Source organism: Pinus tabuliformis, chromosome 4_2 (assembly GCF_031772625.1).
Source record: "Pinus tabuliformis cultivar Carrire ecotype Pingquan chromosome 4_2, CPIR1, whole genome shotgun sequence".
In the NCBI taxonomy this organism is placed as follows: domain Eukaryota; kingdom Viridiplantae; phylum Streptophyta; class Pinopsida; order Pinales; family Pinaceae; genus Pinus; species Pinus tabuliformis.
The window spans coordinates 790,401,378-790,410,127 of record NC_142304.1 but is presented as its reverse complement, the minus strand read 5'-3'; the positions used below and the strand labels follow the sequence as shown (position 1 = coordinate 790,410,127).

Genomic DNA, 8,750 nt, shown 5'->3' with positions numbered 1-8,750 from the left:
TTCTTTCTATTTATACAGTAGATTTTTTCATTTTAATTAGGACTTTGTATATATTTATGTTGTTGGATTTTAAGGACTAATTAGAATAATCACTAGTAATTTTTGTAGCAATCTTACACTCTTTATCATAGCAAGGGTTGATCATTCTATTTTGTTTTTTACTCAACACCTTGATCAATAACATGTTAATGGAAGTAGAAAGGATGGTTGTAAAACTATGATAAATTCTTCAATATTTTCATTATTTAATATGAGATTTAATTCATTATTTAAATCCTTTGAAAAAATATATCATCTTTATTTTTGTTAAAATTAAGTTTTTTTACTATAATAATTCTCTTCCATAGTTATTTTGTAACACCCCCTCTCAAGTCTACCCAAAGTAGCCATGTTAAGCGGGGTAAACATGACATGAGAGGCTACTATGATCATATTTGACCTCCTATGTGACCTTAAGGAAATGGAATCGATGGAACATCACACATAGACATCCAACATCATCAACAGAACCCTCAGGAGACAAGTTAGCCACTTAGACAGCCTGTCCATGGGTCTCACAATTAATTTAGATCTCTTAGGCCATATTCATTCTCATTTTATGAGTAAGGGAGCAACCAGCAACCTAAATTCGCTCTCACAGCCTGGTTTCCAGTGATTGTGAACTAAAATTTCTAGTTATGTGCTAGCGACCCCGGGATTTGAGCCACTTTTCTAGCCCAAAATCCCAACCTCTACCCAGAACCTGCTACAACCTTAAGAATAGATCTTGATCTAGCATAGCCTTTAACACTTTTTTTGTGGCTTTCTAGCGATAAAATGATCATCCTTTCTAAAATAATTAAATATAATTTGTTTGAAATTGGGTTACTTATAATGGTACTATAATTTTAGGGATTTCTTTTATCTCATATTTTAAAAGTAGGTACACCTAGGATTTCAGTATCAGGTTTAAGGAAGTCCTAATTGATTATTAATTTGAAAATCTTATGGATGTGAAGGGTGAGGATAAACAATTCAATTTCTAATATTTTTGCTTCATATCCTTTATATCCTTAACTTCCCCTCTTGTTAAGATGCTTAACCACAAATTCCATGTCTTCTATAAAAGATTTATTTATATGTAACAAGGGTTTGAATTTTGTCTATGGCATGAGGGAACTCATAAATATATTTAAGGTAGTAATTTTGATCCCGAAAGAGAATCACATTGTTTTTTTTTTTAATTTACGATTCAGAGTTTGACTGTAATTTTTTTTATCATCTAGCTTAGATAGGTGTAAAAGATTCTCTTTCTTTATATTTATGTAGCAATTTTTTTATTTTTAGGCAGATAGGCCTTCCTTTGAAAGAGACTTTCGTCGTCTTTTTGTTCCTAACGTTGACACCTGGCATCCTGGCGTCCACATTCGCGTGGCGTAATGTCCTGTTGCCACCTGGTCTTGTTCACGTGATGGGTAAGGTACTCTTGTGGTTCACGCCCAACCCGACCATGGTGATGATCTAGGGTTATGATCACCTGAAGGAGGATAATTGGTGGAGGTTTGGTCCTAACCCTAACTGCATGCCTAAAACCCTACGTCTCATTTTGCTTTTGCATTTTTGTTTGTTGTCATCGCGTTTTGAGGTGAGGGTTTTGCAGGTTCTGGTTTGTGCATGGAGGGACGAACCTCCTTCCTCTTCTCTTCGAGAGTATTAATCCCTTCTCCGTGCCTCGTTATTCAACATGTGAACATGTTCCGACCTCCTCCGTGCCCATGTCCTGGTTCCCTCTGCTACCAAAATTCTCAGGATATGCATTCAAGCTCGACTCCCCTTTACCATGAATCTGACGATTCCTCAGGAGTTGAGTATTCTGCATATGAAAATTTTTCTTAGAAAGGAACTCAACCATGGCATATGTTGCTGGAGAAAGGCGCTGAATGGCAGGTATTAGTTAGCTTTTTTTATTTGTTTTTCCCAATAACTCGTTTTTGTTTTGTTTCATTTCCATTCATGTTTGATTTTCTTGATTTACAAGTAGGGTGTGGTTTATAATGTGTTTCCTCTTCTTTCTTGCACAGACCTAGGTTTCTTGTTCCCTTAGTCTCTCACTTACTGTTTCGTAGCGATTCTTGTACTAGGTTCTGTCCATGTTTTCCCAGGAAGCGGAATAAACTCGAGGACGCTCGAAGGTAACATTCCATGTTCCCTTAGGTTTTCAGTCTGTCGTTTCCTTAAAGAGATTCAGTCTCGCGGATCTAGGCCGTGAGGGTTGTGGTAACCGTGATTTCCTTTATCTCTGTGCATGTCTATTACTAGTCTCAGGCACCCTTCTTGGCAAGGAAAAGTTTGGGGCAGAGATGAAGAAAAATTCGAAAGCTCCTCGAGTCAATGTAACTTCCATTATCTTCAGTATAGTTCGTTTTCATTGCTTTATATTTTCATTTGGCCAATATTTGCAAAACTACTTTGCTTCCCTGAAGAATCACTGATATGAGAAACTGTATTTTGTGTTTCATACAGGTGCATTATTATGAGGATGAAACAAAACCAACTGGTACATGTGCTGTTCTTATCGTTGGGGGTGAAAGGTGAGCACTGAAAATGTCTCTTAACAGTACGTTATTGTATTGTACAGTGTACTAGTTCTTTTGTCACTGACACCCCAGATACCTGAGTTTCTTGACCTATGCACATAATATTCGCTTCATTGCTAGCTGTTCTCGTCAGGTTTTTCTCTCTTGACTCGTTTAAATATTAACCTTGTAATGTTCAGGTCAGTGGTTGTAAATTTGTTAGCAACAAATTGCTACAAATCAGAAACTTGAAATCACCCGAAAACTGGGCTTTAGGTAATGTACTGAAGTTTTTGCTCTCTTTTAAGTTATTTTCTCAATGCTTAGGCTTTACTTAGCTCTAAGTTTAAAAGGAAATTATTGTTTGCTGTACAGTTGAGAAGGCCAAGTTATTTTACATTGCTGGCTTTTTCCTTGTAGTCTCGCCTGAGTCGATTCAACTTGTGGTTGAACATGCAGCTCAGAAAGGGAAGGTAAAGTGTATTGTAATCACTTTGGTATCTGGAAGCAGAGGGGTTATTGTGTTATTGGTTATTTGGCAAATTAACAATGTCCATGCCAAATGGTCTTGTATTTCATGTCGTGCAGATATTTATGATGAATCTTGCATCTCCTTATATCTATGAATGTTTTACTGAGGCATGGATGAAAGTTTTTCCGTAAGACCTACTTCCTTGCATTGTTTTAGTCTGATATCTAGATAGCAGATGATTACGTAGATAGAACTTAAAACATTTCTATTTTCATACCAAGTTGATTTGGCTTCTTTCTTCTATGATATCCGAATTCCCTCTGTTATAACTTATAGTTATTATACTGTTTGAAATGTTTCATGATATCTGGCAATTTTACCTCAGGTATATGGATTATGTTTTTGGAGATGAGACTGAAGCAAGGAATTTTGCAAAGGTGCAAGGGTGGGAGGTAAATTATGTGATCTTAATTTCTGACCAATATACTTCTGAACTTGAATGGAGTAGATGTTTACTAAATCTTATGCATTTTCTAGACTGACAATGTTGAAGAAATAGCCCTAAAGATGGAGCACTGCCAAAGGCAACTGGAACTCACAAGAGGATAGTTGTTATTACACAAGGTGCAGATCAAGTAGTCGTTGCAAAAGCTGGAAAGGTAATTATTTTCGATCTTTTGTCTTTTGTTTATAGCTGACATTGAGATTAAGAGAAGATTTTTCTTGAATATTGTACTGGAAGAGGCTAAAAGTTTCAGTGGTCTATGGTACTGGTCTCAGGAATATAAACAAAAGACAAAAGATCGAAAATAATTACCTTTCCAGCTTTTGCAACGACTACTGGATTTGCACCTGGTAACTATTTCTCAATTTCTCATTATTGTACTGGAAGACGCTAAAAGTTTCAGTGGTCTTGGACTCTTGGACATAATTACCTTTCCAGCTTTTGAAACGACTACTGGATTTGCACTTGGTAATTATTTCTCAATTTCTCATTATTGTACTGGAAGAGGCTAAAAGTTTCAGTGGTCTTGGACTCTTGGACATTCCTTCTATATTCAACCAAATACATTCTGGTCTATGGTTCTAGATTTCCTTCCCTTATGATTAAGGATAATATGAGTTCAATCTAGTTCTTAGGAGATTGTTGATGTCTGGACTCTGGAGTTCTTACTTGGTAAAAATTGTGCAACTCCTTGAGAGTTAACATTGGTGACAAACAATATGTAGATTATGGTCTGTGACATGGCATGGCCATCACCATTATCTTTACAAACTGATTCTAGATGATAAGAGAGCTCAGAAACATCATCTCGATTCATGATAGAAGGTGATAGATAGTCTGCCAGGACTTTGTTGGACTCTAGAGTCTACTACAAATCTCTATTGTTAAAGGAAACCCTTAGCAGATGATGACCTTATTTGAACCGTGTTGTGGGAATTTTGGGGTTGTTGGTAATGGAGAATTGAGTAGAAAGGTTAACCCCAGTTTGTGAGCATACCCAAATTGTACTACTTTAAAGCTGAAAATAATTTTGCACTAGAACGCTGATTTTGAGCAGTGTTGACTCTGAGATGCCTCTGCAAATATTTCATCATGTGATCTATCATGAGTCGAAGTATCTGAGCAGGTTGTTGATGTTTGGAGTTCTTACTTGGTAAAAATTGTGCAACCCCATGGGAGTCAACATTTGTGACAAACTCTATGTAGAGTATGGTCTGTGACGTGGCATAGCCATCACCTTTATCTGTACATTCTGATTCTGGATCATAAGAGAGCTCAGAAACATCATCTCGATTCATGATGGAAGGTGATAGATGTCTGCCAGGATTTTGTTGGACTCCACTATAAATCTCCAACCTTAAGGGAACCCTTAGCAGATGACCTTAGAACCGTATTGTGAGAATTTTGGGTTTGTTGGTACTTATGCAAATTTTGGGTTAACCCAAGTTTGTTAGTATACTCAAATTGTATTAGTTTAAAGCTGAAAATAAATTTGCACTTGCATGCTGATTTTGAGATGCCTCTGCAAACATTTCACCATGCGATCTGTCATTACTCAGATTATTTATATATGTATTGAGCTCTGGTTTTTCATATTTTCCCTGTATATCTATTCAAATAATAGAAAAAAGAAAATGTGCTCTACAGCAGAAATAAGTGCGTGTAATAATTTTGGAATCATATTGGTTATTCACTCTTTCTTCTCCTTGTAAGTACTTCTCCTTAACCAATCTTCTTCTGTTTCTTTTGTCTGCTGTGTTCTATCATGGCAATAATGTATTCTGTCTTCTCCTTGGAAGGAATTTGTATCTTACTCATATTACCAGTCCCTTTTGTTTTGTTTCATGAATGTAGTTTTGGTTGTATTTTTTTCATTAGGAGAGATACAAGTCGCACAAGTTATGCACATTACATGATGTGCTTTTTCTTCTCCTTGTGAGGGATTTTTGTCTTATTACCAATGTACCATTCTTCGTCTGTTTTTTCTTTGCTGTTCTATCATATCCAAGAATGTACTCTTTCTTATAATTGGAAGCAATTTATATCTTACCAAGATTAAAATTGTACTCTATTATTATCATGTACCAGTCGTGTCTGTTTATTGTTTTTTTATTAGGAGTGATAAAAATTGTCATTGCCCATTGGTAGATCATAGAACAGTCTTGTGCTCTTTCTTCTCTCTGTTGTTCCATTGTGCCAATGATGTGCACTTTTTTTTATCATTGTAAGGAATTTATATCTTACTATTTGGCTTCATGTATATCTTATATATCACTACTCTTTGTTATCATTGTAAGGAATTTATTTCTTACCATAATTTATACCAATCTCTTGTTTCGCTTCTTGTATCATATTTTGTTATAATTGATTTTTATTAGGAGAGGCACAAGTCGTGATAGGGAGGAAGCTATGCACATGTAATTTGCCAAGGGACTTTCTGGTGTTTAAAAATTAAATTGCCACATATCTCCGTTGGTATGCCATGAGCGTATTAGCTGTTAATTTGTTAATGTTTAGTTTCATGGAACTTTTAATGAGAATTATCGAGTAGACAAATTTTGCATCAAGTGCTTTTCTCTTCTTTCAAGAAACAAATGGTTCTCGTTATCTGAGTGTCCTCCTTTTTTTTTTTTTTATAAATGCAAACAAACACAAAACACAGAGAAACTCTTAATAAGCCAAAGAGATCCACTGGGGGTATGGGGTTGGATACCCACACACATAGAAGTCATTGGGGTGTGGGGTTTTATACCCACAAACATAGAAGGACACAAAGAAACTCTACATAAACCAAATAGATGCACGGAACACACAAGTTGTGTTGGGTTGTGGGCTGGAGACCCACAAACACAGAAGGATACAAAGAAACTCTGGGTGTGGGAATGGATACCCACAGACACAGGACACAAAGAAACTCTTAATAACCCAAAGAGATCCACTGAACACATGTGATATTGATAATGGAAAAAGGGAAGATTCTATTACATCAACTTTAATATTTTGGGTGTGAATGGAGTAAGGGAAGATTCTGCTGCGGACATTGAAGCAGAAAGGACATGCAGAAACTCTTAATAAGCCAAAAGAGATTCACTGAGAACATATGTCTTGTTGAAAATGGAGAAAGGGAAAATTCCATTACATCAACCTTAGTATTTTGGTACAGAGGATCACTTAAAACTTTGAGTTGCTTCCCACTATTTCAAGTCACATTGATATAGCAAAGAGTTACAAATGTTGGAAAAACATGAAAGGAAAACTGAATATTTTAGAAAGGTTTGGAAACATTTTCTTTTTCCACTCTGATGTTTAATGATCCCATCCAAAGCCCTATACTCCATACGGAAATAAACTACATGCTAAAATAATGAAGGAAATGGACATGACCGCAATAAGTATTGTTTGCAAATTCAAACACCAGACATACAAAATATTTAGCCTGATTTGTTTGACACAAACTGCTCAGAGCATGAAAGAATGACACGTGATTGTTGCTCATCTAGAAGAATGAAGACGAAAGAAATTTTATTAATGTCTACACATGACGAATATATAAAAGGGTACTGCTAGGCATACCAAAAGTATACAGATAAAACATAAACCGGTAAACCCTAAAAATAATATAAACAGGTATAGACCTTTTAATGTAGATATAGATATAAAAGAGCTAGTGTGATCGTCGTCAATCACTGAGATTGTTCTCCGAGGAATGGCCCGGACTGAGTGGATCAGGCTGGATAATCTGGAAGAGCTGGGTGCTTCCACGATGGTATAGATAGACAAAACTTCAATCTACATTAAGCCATAAAATCACATTATTCATTTGCTAACCAACTCCTTCCTTGCAAATTTTAGGCCTAAAGAAATTTCCCAATATTTTCCCAGATTCCTACTTTGTTGAAATAAATTTAAGTTATCTTCCCATAGCGTTTCTCTAATTATTTGTTTTCGGAGAGGGAAGGGGAAAGATTAGTTATTTATTTTCAGATGGGTTACTGGCACCTGTCATCCCAAAAATTCTGCTCATATGATCTATCATAGCTGCACTTCCAATTTCCCAATAACAGAATGGTGCCCTGAGTATTTATTTGGACATATTTTTTTCCCATATAAAATATTAAGCATTCCTTGAAATTGTGGGTTTCTTGACTTTTGACCAATAACTATTTGTTTTGCTAGGATGCTGATGATTCAGTGCCTTTCTTCTAGGGCACTGCAGCTGATGATTACCTTGTATTATTTGATGAGCCAAATGTCTTGAAAGAAGGATGCAGAAAATCTTTTGCTCCATTTCCCCGAGGTAATATAGGACTGCTAAATTAGAGCTTATCTGTTTTTTAGCTATCTAGCACATGAAAGTGTAGCTGAATGTTGGCTATAAAGCCTCTAATGTAATATTGGTTGTTGCATTTGCCGTCGCAGGTTGTTACTTCTCTACATCATGTGGATTGCAGAGCTTTGAACATCCTTTGAATAAGTTGATGCCAATGCCTCGTGTTGATAGTGCATTTGGCAATAGCGGGATCTCTTCCTCTGGCTGAGTAGAATCCTCTCATGGCAAGCTCATTACTAATACTTTGCAAGAGTTCACGTATGATAATTTAATGACTTTTCAAGCACTTGGAGAGCAATAGATTGTGAACCAAATGATAGCAACCAATAGTAAGGTTATTGTAGAGGCAGCCACAGGAATAGAATTATCCTTTGAAGTTGATGACTTCTTCACTTTATATGTAGATTTCAATTCTCCTATGGCTGTAATAAATGTTTCAAATGCACTTAATAAAAATGTATCCATTGTTGACTCAAGTGGAACGTTCTTCAGCTCTCTAAATAATAATCAAAATGTAGGGGGAGACGATACAATCACCAACGCTCTTCAGCTCTCTCAATAATAATCAAAATGCAGGGGGAGACGATACAATCACCAGCGCCCAACAGATGTACAATTATCAAAGCACTCAAGGTTGCTATTCCAAGCAAGTTAAAGCAATCAACTCAACACTTGGGATCAAATCCCACAAAGCAATTCTATACCTACTCTTCAAATTCCTTCAAGCTTTTGAAAGTAAAACCAATGAATTACCAATATAATTTTACAATAATAAAAAACAATTAGAAGGCCTTTAGCGAGCTCAAATTGCTCATCCGTTAGGCTTGAACCAACATCTCTTCTGGAGAAATTCAACAATTCTAATTTAATAATCTGCTTGAACCAACA

The 8,750-nt window shown here is 36.1% G+C and overlaps 1 pseudogene across 1 annotated transcript; it reads left to right on the top strand.

Moving 5' to 3' along the window:
- The first annotated feature begins 1,919 nt into the window (after nt 1-1,919).
- LOC149172025 (adenosine kinase 2-like) lies at nt 1,920-4,293 on the top strand (annotated as a pseudogene). The gene is made up of 10 exons (XR_016259256.1): nt 1,920-1,926; nt 2,121-2,171; nt 2,299-2,372; nt 2,503-2,570; nt 2,756-2,831; nt 2,931-3,028; nt 3,144-3,214; nt 3,413-3,479; nt 3,565-3,686; nt 3,808-4,293. The product of XR_016259256.1 is annotated as an adenosine kinase 2-like (transcript).
- Nucleotides 4,294-8,750: the final 4,457 nt, after the last annotated feature.